General features: G+C 48.8%; 1 protein-coding gene across 1 annotated transcript in view; it reads left to right on the forward strand.

Annotated features, from left to right (window-relative positions):
- The window catches only part of CARF (calcium responsive transcription factor), a 308136-nt gene that overhangs the window by 70648 nt on the left and 222796 nt on the right, over nucleotides 1–14692 (forward strand). The gene's annotated exons all lie outside the window — the stretch shown is intronic.

Consider the following 14692-nt stretch of genomic DNA (forward strand, 5'->3'; position numbering starts at 1 on the left):
GATATATATGATACACAGGGATAGGTGCTATATATGATACACAAGGATAGGTGCTGTATATTGTACACAGGGATAGGTGCTATATATGGTACACAGGGATAGGTGATATATATGGTACACAGGGATAGGTGCTATATATGATACACAGGGATAGGTGCTATATATGGTACACAGGGATAGGTGATATATATGGTACACAGGGATAGGTGCTATATATGATACACAAGGATAGGTGCTATATATGGTACACAAGGATAGGTGCTATATATGGTACACAGGGATAGGTGATATATATGATACACAGGGATAGGTGCTATATATGATACACAGGGATAGGTGCTATATATGATACACAAGGATAGGTGCTATATATGATACACAAGGATAGGTGCTATATATGATACACAGGGATAGGTGCTATATATGATACACAGGGATAGGTGATATATATGATACACAGGGATAGGTGCTATATATGATACACAGGGATAGGTGCTATATATGATACACAGGGATAGGTGCTATATATGATACACAAGGATAGGTGCTATATATGATACACAGGGATAGGTGCTATCTATGATACACAGGGATAGGTGATATATATGATACACAAGGATAGGTGCTATATATGATACACAGGGATAGGTGCTATATATGATACACAGGGATAGGTGCTATATATGATACACAGGGATAGGTGCTATATATGATACACAGGGATAGGTGCTATATATGGTACACAGGGATAGGTGATATATATGATACACAGGGATAGGTGCTATATATGGTACACAAGGATAGGTGCTATATATGGTACACAGGGATAGGTGCTATATATGGTACACAGGGATAGGTGCTATATATGATACACAGGGATAGGTGCTATATATGATACACAGGGATAGGTGCTATATATGATACACAGGGATAGGTGCTATATATGATACACAGGGATAGGTGCTGTATATGGTACACAGGGATAGGTGCTGTATATGATACACAGGGATAGGTGCTGTATATGATACACAGGGATAGGTGCTGTATATGATACACAGGGATAGGTGCTGTATATGATACACAAGGATAGGTGCTATATATGGTACACAAGGATAGGTGCTATATATGGTACACAAGGATAGGTGCTATATATGATACACAGGGATAGGTGCTATATATGATACACAAGGATAGGTGCTATATATGATACACAAGGATAGGTGCTATATATGGTACACAAGGATAGGTGCTATATATGGTACACAAGTATAGGTGCTATATATGGTACACAAGGATAGGTGCTATATATATTGCAATTTGGTCCGGCCAGAATGCAGAGTTTCTTGGTGGCTGTATGATCCAGTCACACAGGAATGTCGGCCTAGGGTCAGGAGGATGTGAGAGGAAGACGATGTGTGAGGTTATGTGAGGACTGTGAGAGGGGATGTAATAAGACATGGAATCCTGCCAGAACTCTCCTGTCAGGCCTACCGAGATCTGATACAATGCAATAACTTGCGGGCATGGCCTCGTGCCCAGGAATAGCTGCAATATCATTGAGAATGTGGACTGAACACACAACCGAGGTGGCAGAGCAGCTTCCTGAGTTTGCTCCTAGCCTATACAAGTGGCTTAACCTAAACTATGCCTAGTACATGCATGGCTTTGTGTTATTCACAATGATATACTTTGTTAGATTATAGTCGCTATAATAGGGGTCAATGATTGATGCCTCTGTGTTCCTCTGACTGGACGCAGCAGACTGTGGATGGAGGACACAACAAAGTTTCTTCTAGCCCCATTTAGGTGGTAATGTCTACTTTAGCACGGAGTCTTTATGCTCCATGGAACATAGGGCCTGATTCAGAGCCGGACGCTATTTGCGGTCGTTCGTTCTAAAAAAAGGGGTGGCTATTCAAATGAACCATTCGCTCATTGCTGTCTGTTCACGCCTATAAGTCTGAACGAGCGAACAAAACTTGCGGTCGAAATTTTGAAAAAGACGCCCCGTGGCCACGCGCATCATACGTCATGTCCGCTATTTATTTGATTAATCGAGTACATCGAACAGCGTATGAACTGCTCGCTATTCTCGTGGCTGGTTTTTCCTACCACAATTTTGCGAGCAGTTCTGACTATAAAACAACCAAGTGACGTGGTCAATGACGCTGCTGTATTATTTATGCACACCCATAAAACGCCCGTTTTGACCTTTAAGCACGCCTGCGATCTAATTCCACACCCCCATTTTCAAGCACCTTCCCCTGTTACCACCCACATACGCCTCCTCCTGTCACTCAAAATAGCAGGCATTCGCTATATAGCGAACTAACGATTTTCGGCCGCACTGACTGGTTCGCGAATGCGTACTAAAAACCGTACGCATGCGCAGATGGGCGAACATCGCTCGGAACGAGCGTACTGCCGCTTACGAGCGGCTCTGAATCAGCCCCATAGTTTCTACCCAGCCAGAGCCCTTTCTGGAGCCATTGTTTCCACCAAACCCCACTCTTTATGGTGGTGTTATTTTATTTGCATGGCATTGATGGTACCTGGCCTTTGGCCTCTGGACTGATATCAGGAGAAGATGCATGGTGTAAATCTGCGACAAGCTCACCGTGTCTGGCCCCATACATTATAAGGAGTGCGTACTGCAGTGATCGCGGCGAGCGAAAAAATTTGTGGCTCCCAGGGACTACTCACTTTAAAAAATTGGGGTCCTATTCCTCTTTTTCTGGGTCCCATCACATATTATGGTACAATGCTGGGGGAAGATAGCAGTTGGGGTATAGGGGGTTAAGGGTAAGCAGTAGTTGGGGTAGAGCTGGAGATAGAGGCAGGGAGAAGTGGGGGGTAAGGGCAGGCAGTATTGGGGGCAGGGAGGAGGTATTTGCAGACAGCAGTTGGGAAAGTGCTGGGGGGGGCAAGGATGGAGCTAGGGGCAGACTGGGTAGAAATCATCTGGGGCAGCATTGGAGCACGGAGGGGGTTAGGGGCAGGCAGTACTGGGGACAGTGCTGTGGGGGTAGGGAGGAGGTAGATAGCAGCTAGGACAGTACTGGGGTGCAAGGATTACGTTAGGGACAGGCACTACGGGGGTAGGGAGGGGTCAAGGGTAGATATCAGCTGGGCAGGACTGGGGGGCAAGGATGGGGTTAGGTTAGGAGTAGGGTAGGGGTAAGGGTAGATAGCAGCTGGGGGAGTACTGGGGAGAGGGGGTATGGATAGATTGTAGCTGGGGAGTACTGGGGAGAGGGGGTATGGATAGATAGTAGCTGGGGGAGTACTGGGGAGAGGGGGTATGGATAGATTGTAGCTGGGGCAGTACTGGGGAGAGGGGGTATGGATAGATTGTAGCTGTGGGAGTACTGGGGAGAGGGGGGTATGGATAGATAGTAGCTGGGGGAGTACTGGGGAGAGGGGGTATGGATAGATAGTAGCTGGGGGAGTACTGGGGAGAGGGGGTATGGATAGATAGTAGCTGGGTCAGTACTGGGGAGAGGGGGTATGGATAGATTGTAGCTGTGGGAGTACTGGGGAGAGGGGGTATGGATAGATAGTAGCTGTGGGAGTACTGGGGAGAGGGGGTATGGATAGATTGTAGCTGGGGAGTACTGGGGAGAGGGGGTATGGATAGATAGTAGCTGGGGGAGTACTGGGGAGAGGGGGTATGGATAGATTGTAGCTGGGGCAGTACTGGGGAGAGGGGGTATGGATAGATTGTAGCTGTGGGAGTACCGGGGAGAGGGGGTATGGATAGATAGTAGCTGGGGGAGTACTGGGGAGAGGGGGTATGGATAGATAGTAGCTGGGGGAGTACTGGGGAGAGGGGGTATGGATAGATAGTAGCTGGGTCAGTACTGGGGAGAGGGGGTATGGATAGATAGTAGCTGAGGGAGTACTGGGGAGAGGGGGTATGGATAGATTGTAGCTGAGGGAGTACTGGGGAGAGTGGGTATGGATAGATAGCTGGGGGAGTACTGGGGAGAGGGGGTATGGATAGATTGTACTGGGGAGAGGGGTATGGATAGATTGTAGCTGGGGCAGTACTGGGGAGAGGGGGTATGGATAGATAGTAGCTGGGGGAGTACTGGGGAGAGGGGGTATGGATAGATTGTAGCTGGGGGAGTACTGGGGAGAGGGGGTATGGATAGATAGTAGCTGGGGGAGTACTGGGGAGAGGGGGTAAGAATAGATAGCTGGGGGAGTACTGGGGAGAGGGGGTATGGATAGATTGTAGCTGAGGGAGTACTGGGGAGAGGGGGTATGGATAGATTGTAGCTGGGGGAGTACTGGGGAGAGGGGGTATGGATAGATAGTAGCTGGGGGAGTACTGGGCAGAGTGGGTATGGATAGATAGTAGCTGGGGCAGTACTGGGGAGAGGGGGTATGTATAGATAGTAACTGGGGGAGTACTGGGGAGAGGGGGTATGGATAGATAGTAGCTGGGGGAGTACTGGGGAGAGGGGGTATGGATAGATTGTAGCTGGGGCAGTACTGGGGAGAGGGGGTATGGATAGATGGTAGCTGGGGGAGTACTGGGGAGAGGGGGTATGGATAGATAGTAGCTGGGGGAGTATTGGGGAGAGGGGGTATGGATAGATAGTAGCTGGGGCAAGCAGATCCTTAGGGACAGGCAGTACTAGGGGTAGGCTCTAAGGCACTGCAGGCACAGGGGACACACACATCTACACATACCTACCTTACAGGGTCACAGCCATAAGCCTAACGTCTCCTCGGGCAAAGATGCAAGGTATGGAGTGTAGGCAGGCATGGGGTGTCACGGTGGTTCACTGCCCATACACAGACCAGACCACACATCATGGCGCAGTGACAGAGAGCAGCGCTTACCTTTGCGGAGGAGGAGGGTGGCTGCACAGCACTGAGTGAGTTGGGACAGTCTCTGCGGTGGCTCCTGGGGTCAGCGCACCCTGTAGAGGAGGCAGAGGCACCGCAGGAGACCGACCTGAGCTGGAGGAAAGAGACCAGCAGATCGACGCGCTGCGCTGGCGGGCTCAGAGAGGGGGAGAGAGACACTGCAGGCTGCAATTGGCTGAAGAGTCAAAGCCAGTGATTGGCTGGAGGCGCTGCTGCTTCTTCCGGGGAGTGGGCGGAGCCTGGCTGTCCCGTTGTCTGGTTGGAGCTGCCTGGAGATTGGGTGAGTTGCTGGGACTAGATGAGGAAACTCCGCCGGCAGCTACTGGTTGTGAGGATGCCACCACCAGCGACGATTGGCTGCACACAGCACGTCCTGCGGGACCCACTTCATTTTAAAAATTGGGTCACCAACATAGCACGTATTTTGTGAGCCCTGGCGTAAGAGCAGAGGGCACGGTGGAGATAGGACATTAATATTAGAAGCATGAAGTCACCCTGCTCCCTGTTGCATATTCTGCCAGTGGTGCCAATTTGCTGCGGGCTAATCAGTAAAAAGGGTTAACTCTAAAACTTCAACTTATGAAAGATTTGCCTGCACAGTATTCCTTTACCAAAATATCCCAGAAATGCCATATAAAAATGTATTCCATATCATCTACATATAATTCACACAATACACAAGATATCATTAACTGTGCATTAGTCTTATATGTATTGTGATAGGATCACTGGTAAAGTGGTCTGTGGCAGGTACATTTGTACCTGCCCAGATTCCTGTCTTTTGTGTTTTAAACCCCCAGGAGAAAGTCTGCAGTGAAGCAGGCTTGAGTCTTGGCTTTTGGAAAAGCCGGTTTGGGACCTGGGGGTTGTGGGTGAGAGGAGAGGGAGGGCTCCACCCACGGCCACTCCAGGTTTTGGTTCTCTTAGCCTGGTAACAGGCTTGATTGGGTTCCCACCTGAGGGTGGCCAATATAAGCCTAGTGTGTTGAGGGCTGATTGTCTCACCTGGGAGAGCAGACAGGGAGTTTGCTCAGAGACACTTGGAAAACCTAACTGTGAGTACTGTGCTGTGTTGCTGGCGAGGGCATTAGGCCCTGCCAGGTTCTGGTAGTGAGGGAACTACCTGTGAAGTTAGTGCCCCGACAGGGCTAGGATTTTTGTTTGTTTTCTTTATGTTTTCTGACATTGTACAATAATGACTGGCGCCGACCAGCTTGTACTTGCATCCAGACTGGTGTGCTGCTTCCCTGCTGCTGTGTGTGTGTGTAAGGAAGGAGTCCTCTACCCAGGAGAGGGACCCCCTAACCTAACTGTGTCACAGTATATACTTCATAAACATAGCAGCTTTATATCTGATTTGCACAATTGCAGTAGTTTTATCAATTAGCTGATAACTAGAATGTCTGTAGCACTGTTCCAAGTTAGCAGCAGCCTTTCCCTGTATAACTTGGCTGTGTCCACTCCAATGGTAAATCACTATAGAACAGCATATAATATATAGATAATATCTAGTCATTATGTAGTCTCCTATTAACTACTGGCCAGGCACTAACGCATGATATGCGACCGCAGCCAGGAGTACGTTACCTGACCAGTGCTGGGTCTCTGTCTATAATGGAGGAGTACGTTACCTGACCAGTGCTGGGTCTCTGGGTCTCCATCTATAATGGTGGAAATTGTTACCTGACCAGTGCTGGGTCTCCGTCTATAATGGAGGAGTACGTTACCTGACCAGTGCTGGGTCTCCGTCTATAATGGAGGAGTAAGTTACCTGACCAATGCTGGGTCTCTGGGTCTCCGTCTATAATGGAGAACGTTACCTGTCCCGTGCTGGGTCTCGGTCTATAATGGAGGAAATCGTTACCTGACCAGTGCTGGGTCTCTGGGCCTCCGTCTATAATGGAGGCGTACGTTCCCTGACCAGTGCTGGGTCTCCGTCTATAATGGAGGAGTATGTTACCTGACCAGTGCTGGGTCTCTGGGTCTCCGTCTATAATGGAGGAGTACGTTCCCTGAATAGTGCTGCCTCTCTGGGTCTCCGTCTGTAATGGAGGAGTACGTTACCTGACCAGTGCTGGGTCGCTGGGTCTCCGTCTATAATGGAGGAGTACGTCACCTGACCAGTGCTGGGTCTCTGGGTCTTTGTCTATAATGGAGGAGTACGTTACCTGACCAGTGCTGGGTCTCCGTCTATAATGGAGGAGTACGTTACCTGACCAGTGCTGGGTCGCTGGGTCTCCGTCTATAATGGAGGAATACGTCACCTGACCAGTGCTGGGTCGCTGGGTCTCCGTCTATAATGGAGGAGTATGTTACCTGACCAGTGCTGGGTCTCTGGGTCTCCGTCTATAATGGAGGAGTACGTTCCCTGAATAGTGCTGCCTCTCTGGGTCTCCGTCTGTAATGGAGGAGTACGTTACCTGACCAGTGCTGGGTCTCTGGGTCTTTGTCAATAATGGAGGAGTATGTTACCTGACCAGTGCTGGGTCTCTGGGTCTCCGTCTATAATGGAGGAGTACGTTACCTGACCAGTGCTGGGTCTCTGGGTCTCTGTCTATAATGGAGGAGTACGTTACCTGACCAGTGCTGGGTCGCTGGGTCTCCGTCTATAATGGAGGAGTACGTCACCTGACCAGTGCTGGGTCTCTGGGTCTTTGTCTATAATGGAGGAGTACGTTACCTGACCAGTGCTGGGTCTCCGTCTATAATGGAGGAGTACGTTACCTGACCAGTGCTGGGTCGCTGGGTCTCCGTCTATAATGGAGGAATACGTCACCTGACCAGTGCTGGGTCTCTGGGTCTTTGTCTATAATGGAGGAGTACGTCACCTGACCAGTGCTGGGTCTCTGGGTCTTTGTCTATAATGGAGGAGTACGTTACCTGACCAGTGCTGGGTCGCTGGGTCTCCGTCTATAATGGAGGAATACGTCACCTGACCAGTGCTTGGTCTCCGTCTATAATGGAGGAAATCCGTTCTTCACATTTGCAGAATGGATTTCCTCCTCCTGTTCGGGCCCCCTGGGAATGCCGTTGTGGTCTGCGTTCGACGACATCACTCCCAAAATCGCGTCCCAGAATGCCGTGCAAATAGCACTCCAGGGAGGGGTGTCAGGGTGCACTGGTCAGGTAACAAACTAAAAGTGAGAGGAGGGAAACGTATGTTCCCCCTCCCCCCCAGCACAAATCTGGGGATCTCTACATGTGAAGATATCAGCTGCAGCAGGGTCATTGATAAACGCGCTCCGCTGCGCACTGCAACAAGGTGAGGGGGTGGGGCTAGGGGGAAGTAACATCTTTTAACACTGGGGGGAAGGGTTATACCCCATTATAACTTTTTTGGTCAGGTGGGGTGGTTTATATATGAAACAATGAGAAGTGAATGTACAGTGACACATGGGGAGGGTGGGCACTAAGCAGTGGTTGCCCAATGTCACTGGGGGTGAGGGTGAGGGCTCTGCCACTAAGATCTATTATCACTAGGGGCTGTGCACGGGGGATAATGCTGGGGATCTTTTTACACTGGGGGGGCTATTTCTGATGGGGGTTGGGAGGTGATTTTATAATGGGGGCCTAACCCTAACCCCTAGGTATGTTTTTTTTATATTGATATATTTAAATCCGAGTATATTACATTATAAACTTCATTAAATTCTGAATTATATAAACTGCAAGGTCAAAGTGAAAATATTCTTGCTATGGGTCTAAATGCTTCACAGTGCATGAATAATGTTCCCCAGTAACCGGCCCTGCGCAGGGGTTATATTGTGCTTGGTGTGGATGCCCGGCCAGTCTCTTAGCTACATCTTACCCAGCTGCCAATGCAGACAGCCTCCTGCAGCCATTATATTGTAGTGTGTCTCCTGTATTCCTACATTCTGAGCTCAGCTTGTCCTAGTTCCCTGGGGAAGCACTCGGGAAGGCGACGGACAGAATCCCGACCGCAGGCTTCCCGACTGTCTAATCCCGGCAAGGTTTAAATGACAGGCGTCGGGATTTCGACGGCTGTCTTTTTACCTACGCCGGGAGCCCGACGCCCGGCATCCCGATCGAAGGTAAGCCGGGTGCCAGGCACAGACAGCCGCGCGGGGCGGGGGGGGGGGGGGGGAGGGGGGGAGAGTTAGGGGCTCCTGTGGGGGCGACTTGGGGTTATGGTTAGGCTAGGGGAAGGGGGGGTTAGTCTTAGGCACCCCCCCCCCCCCCCCGGGAAACTTAGTAATAGGCAGCAGGGAAGGGAGGTTTAGGCTAGGGGAAGGGGGGGGTTAGGGTTAGGCAAAATTCCCCCCCCCGGGGAAACATAGGTTTAGGCAGCAGGGGAAGGGGGGGGTTAGGTTTAGGCTAGGCGAAGGGGGGGTTAGGTTTAGGTACTTAGAGGGGGGATTAGGTTAGGCACTGGGGGAGGTGGAGGTTAAGGTTAGGTACTCCTAGGGGAGGGTTAGGGGGGGGAAAGACTAGGGTTACTTACCTTTATCACCGTTCAGGATTTTCACCCATGTCGGGATTTGAACCATGCGGCCGGCGGTAAATCATACCGATCCTGTTCCCTGGAGGCGCAGGCTTCCAGTATCCAACTGAGCCTTGTGCACACATGCAGAGCCTGAGCCTTGTGCACACATGCAGAGCCTGAGCCTTGTGCACACATGCAGAGCCTGAGCCTTGTGCACACATGCAGAGCCTGAGCCTTGTGCACACATGCAGAGCCTGAGCCTTGTGCACACATGCAGAGCCTGAGCCTTGTGCACACATGCAGAGCCGGAGCCTTGTGCACACATGCAGAGCCGGAGCCTTGTGCACACATGCAGAGCCGGAGCCTTGTGCACACATGCAGAGCCGGAGCCTTGTGCACACATGCAGAGCCTGAGCCTTGTACACACATGCAGATTATGGCCTATGGTGCCTCTTCACAATGCTCTATTCCACATTGAGACCTGTACCTAATATTAATTCTCTATTTTTTAATTAAGCGCCGTTTATTAAATGTAGTCAAAACCATATCTGATTTACCATAGCAATAAGATTTTTTTTTTACATAATTAGTTTTAACAATTTTATAAAGAGCAATTTTATCCCAGCTTCAATATTCTACCTATAAGGATCCCTGAGACCACGAAATCATTGAGAGTGCAAAATAAAAAAAGGCAAAGACTAAAGGATTTTACTTCACAATTAATGGTACAATTATTACATATACAGTAAGTACATCCCATGAAAAGTACAGAAAGATCTGGCTTTTTGTGTACATATGGGAGGCTCCTGTGACACAGTAGAGGGAAGTTTGTGATGTCAGATCCATCTCAGGGAAGTTTGTGATGTCAGATCCATCTCAGGGAAGTTTGTGATGTCAGATCCATCTCAGGGAAGTTTGTGATGTCAGATCCATCTCTGTATGAAACAAACTTCATACATCCAAAATATTTATAAGCAGCAAACTTCCAACATCTAAGAAATTGAAGAGTAAATCATTCAGTGCTTAGCTGAGAGCTGCATAGTGACCTTAAAATAAATATTAATATATATTTTGTTAGGTTATTGACAGGGAGTTTAATATCCCCTATGCCTGTTATATATGCTTTGCCTTCCCTGGTGCACTCTTCCGTCGTGTATATCTGTTAGCTGAGTACAGGACCTGGAATAGTTGCCACACTTAAAAGAGTTGTCTTGAGTAGTTTGGAGGTTAAGCTTGTTACCCTACTGTATGTACACTGTTTTCTCTTATAGCTGCCTCTGCAAACAGCAATTTGTACAACCAATTTGGCCAGAAATCACAAGATGTAATGGCTCCAAAATAATCAGCAATCAGACGTTGATTGTTATTGGCAGATTACAGGGTCAGTTAGTCATAGGGCCCAATAGCATTCGCTCATGTACCTGGATCTGTCCAATACGGTTGCTGTAGATTGTGTTGCTTGACCTGGTAGCCAGATCTACACAGTGGAGTCACATTATTGTGACCACCAGCTAATAGCCAGATTAACCACCGTGTGCAGCACAGACAGCAGCTAGACGGGCTGGGAGTCGCTCAGTAAGGTGCTGGTAGGTTGGCACAGGTGTATGGAGCCATGCTGACTGCAGTGCATCCCAAAGCTGCTGGAGGGTGGTTCCACAGATGCTCAATTGGGTTCAGCCAGGGAATTAGGGGGCCAGGAAGTATTCTGAAGTCTTTATTGTGCTCGTCCAACCACTGTCGGACATCTCTAGCCATGTGACATGTCGCATTGTCTTGTTGGAAGATCTCATTCGCATCAGGGAAGACAATCAGCATGTATGGGTGTACATGCTCTGCAAGGATGGATTCATAACCAAATCGGCTGCGGGTGCCTTCCACATGGATGAGTGGACCCAGAGACTGACATGAAAACATGCCACCACCAGCTCGTGTTGTTCCAGCAATGGTTGCAGGGTGTTTGTTCTCCGATGTTTTTCGGCTGACACGCCAACGTCCATCTGTTCAATGAAGCAGAAAACGTGACTCATCGGCTAAGGAAACCCTTTGCCAATCAGCGGAGGTTCAATTCCTATACAGGTGTGAAAATGGACGCCTTTTCCGCCAATGCACCTTCATTAGTATAGATGCAGTGACCGTCCGTTTGCTTCTGTGCCCCATACGGAGCCGGGTCCGCAGAACTGTCGTTTTCAACACACGTCTGGTAGCCCCCAGGTTCGTTTTGACGGTGAGCTGCTCCACTGTAGCATGTCGGTCGGCCCTCACACATCTTCGTAGCCAACATTAACCTCGCATCAATGGCACGTGGTGTTCTGCAGTTTCCACGTCGTTTATTTGCAATGGTGCCATTTGTCCAGTCACGATACACCTTCACCACAGCAGCACGCAAAGCGTTCACCAACTGCGCTGTGTCAGAAATACTGCCACCCTTGGCCTGAAAGCCAATAACCATCCCTTTTTGCAACTCTGATGAATCGCCCCTTTTACCCATGACGGCAACGAGTGATATGTGTGCAGACGACCTAACGCACACCTTATGTACCCACCAAGCCAGCACACGGCACGTGACGTACTTCATGGGCTACGCGCTGCCGACCTCAAATGTAGGAGGTGGTCATAATAATGTGACTCGACTGTGTATATATGCAGCTGAAGTCTCAGCTTTCGGACAAAACCAGTTCACTACAGCTGGGTACACACTTGTCCAATCCTCAGGAGATCAGAGACCAGATCAGACTGTTTATACAATACTTCAGCAGACCTACATCCAATCTATACATACACACTTGTCCAATTTTCAGCAGACTTCCAATCTGCATCTGCTGCAACAATCTGCTGAAAGGATTGTGTCACCATACACACTCTTCCAATCTTTGGCAGAACGGCTGCCACTATAGCTAGGTACACAACTGTACAATCGTCGGGCCGTTCTTTCGATTTCGATCTGTTCATTCGATAACGAGTGTGTACGCACTCTATTTTTGGGGAAGAAGGGAGATCACCAACAATTGAGGACCATACAAGTGCTCCATCACCAGTCCTCTGTTCAACCCCGATCCCCAGCCCCCAGCAACCATCCCAGCTATCAATGCAACCTCCATTCTCAAGCCCCTCCACCAGCAGCCAACAACCAACACAGCAGGTGGATGTTAGCATGAGACGGGCACGCAAGAGGCCGCGGCAAGGAGCAGATCAATCAGAGGTCATGACTCCCCAAATCTTGGAGTCCGCAAACAGGCTCATGGCATTGGATGAGGACAAGCATGATCATCTGGCAAACTCCTATGCCAAAAAACTTAGGGACCTGGATTGTGCAACTCGTTACGAGGTGGAACGCATTATTAATGAGACCTTTTACAGGGCAAATATCAGAACACTTTCACAGTGCACCCGACTGATAGATGACCCCCCCCCCATGCCCCAACGCCCTGAGTTCAGACCAATCTGCCCTGCTCCATTGCCACCACCACATGCATCTGCTTATGGGCAGCACAGATGGTGTAATGGTTAGCATTACTGCCTAACAGCACTGAGGTCGTGGGTTCGATTCCCACCACGGCTCTAACTGTGTGGAGTTAGTATATTCTCCCTGTGCTTGCGTGGGTTTGCTCCGGTTTCCTCCCAAATTCCAAAATTAACCCTAGTGAGTATGTGTGTGTGTGCATGTGATAGGGAATATCTATTAGAGCCAGAAGCTCTCTGGGGCTTGCGGCCATGAGACCCTACCGCAAGGGTCTCGTCGCAAGCCCGATGGTCGCGATGGTCTTGACCATCGCGACCATCATCCTGGCCGCTCGCAATAGCTGTGGGTGCTCACCCACAGCTATGCGAGCGTCCGGCTCTGAATCAGGGCCATAGATTGTCAGCTCTTCTGGGGCAGGGACTGATGTGAATGGCCAAATATTCTCTGTAAAGTGCTGCGGAATATGTGTGCGCTATATAAATAACTGGTAATAAATACATAAATAAATATACCCACCTAGACCTACCCCCAGCATGGACGCTTTGATATGCAGCAGACATCACCTTCTATGCTAACGCAACATCACCCACTACCATCTACTGTACCAACAGGAAGGTCACAATGCCCACAGTACAACAAGGCCAGTGCTCAGTTCCACCAGTATAACAAGACTCCCTCTCCGTCCCATACCTCTACCCATGATGCAACTTATTATCAAGATCTTTAAAGTTAATGTGTATGTATATGTGTATATATATATATATATATTACATTTATGGTTGACAAATGTTATTTATTATTCAATACAACAAAAAATGTTCAACAACTGAGTGTGTCATTTATATTTACCTCACTATATTCATCATGCTGGATTTCAAATATGGCCTCACAGGTGTCTGGTATGATCTCCCCAAGCGCCTGAGATGATATGGCGGTGCTGTACCGCAAATCAGCCAGTGACCTCCTGGTTCCAAGATAGCGCAGTGTGGCCACCAATCTCTGCTCCGGAGAAATGGCCCTCCTCATATAGGTGTCCTCCTTTTCGATGAGCGGGGTTACCAGACGGAGAAGCTCCTGGAGGATGCATCATCCATACGTATGAAATTCCTGAAATCATCAGGGTTGTTCTCACGTATCTCTTGAGTCAGAGGTATGTGGGAGAAGGTGTCTCTCACCTCTGCAACCAATCCCTGGTCCAACAACTCCGATTTCTGCTCCTCTTTCTCCTCCTAATAGATTGAATTGCTGTTGCCATAGCTTGAGCCTTCCTTTTTCTCAAAGTCATGCTGGAGAATGACAAAGACAAACGAATGTTCTGTCCTGAACTACACTAGCTAGTTCATAAATGAACGGACGTAATAGCTCTGAAAATGTTCACGTGGGCTTGTTTTTGTCTCATAATCACACCCCCTTCCTGCCCATTATGTTAATTTTAGGTACACGCACTGTGATCGCAGCCTGAACTTGGGAAAATGTGTATGCTCGAAGGTCACACCTTGGATTGTATATATTTGTACGTGTGCAATGGGACTGTGATCGGCACTTCCGAACAGTCGCATCGAATGTGTCATTGTATAGGTGTGTACCCAGCTTAACTGGGATGAAGTGAGAGAATAATTGGAAAAACCAGTCTCAGGAGTGTACACACTTGTAAATTGGTCTGGTGATTGGCGATCTGGTCTCCTGATTTTTCAGCAGGTTTAAAAATCTTTTCACAAGACCAGAAAACCAAGATGTATGAAAGCAGAGGTCTTGTGAGCGCACACTCTACCAATGTCTGACAAAGCAGCTGGTCTGACGTTGGATTGGATGAGAATTGGACAAGTGTGTACCCAGCTTTAGAGTCACGACTGGGATATGAACTGTAGTATTAAATCTTTAATGCTCAACCTCCTATTGACGGGGCTTAT

The sequence above is a fragment of the Taudactylus pleione genome, unplaced genomic scaffold (assembly GCF_031769625.1).
Source record: "Taudactylus pleione unplaced genomic scaffold, aTauple2 ptg000976l, whole genome shotgun sequence".
Taxonomy (NCBI): domain Eukaryota; kingdom Metazoa; phylum Chordata; class Amphibia; order Anura; family Myobatrachidae; genus Taudactylus; species Taudactylus pleione.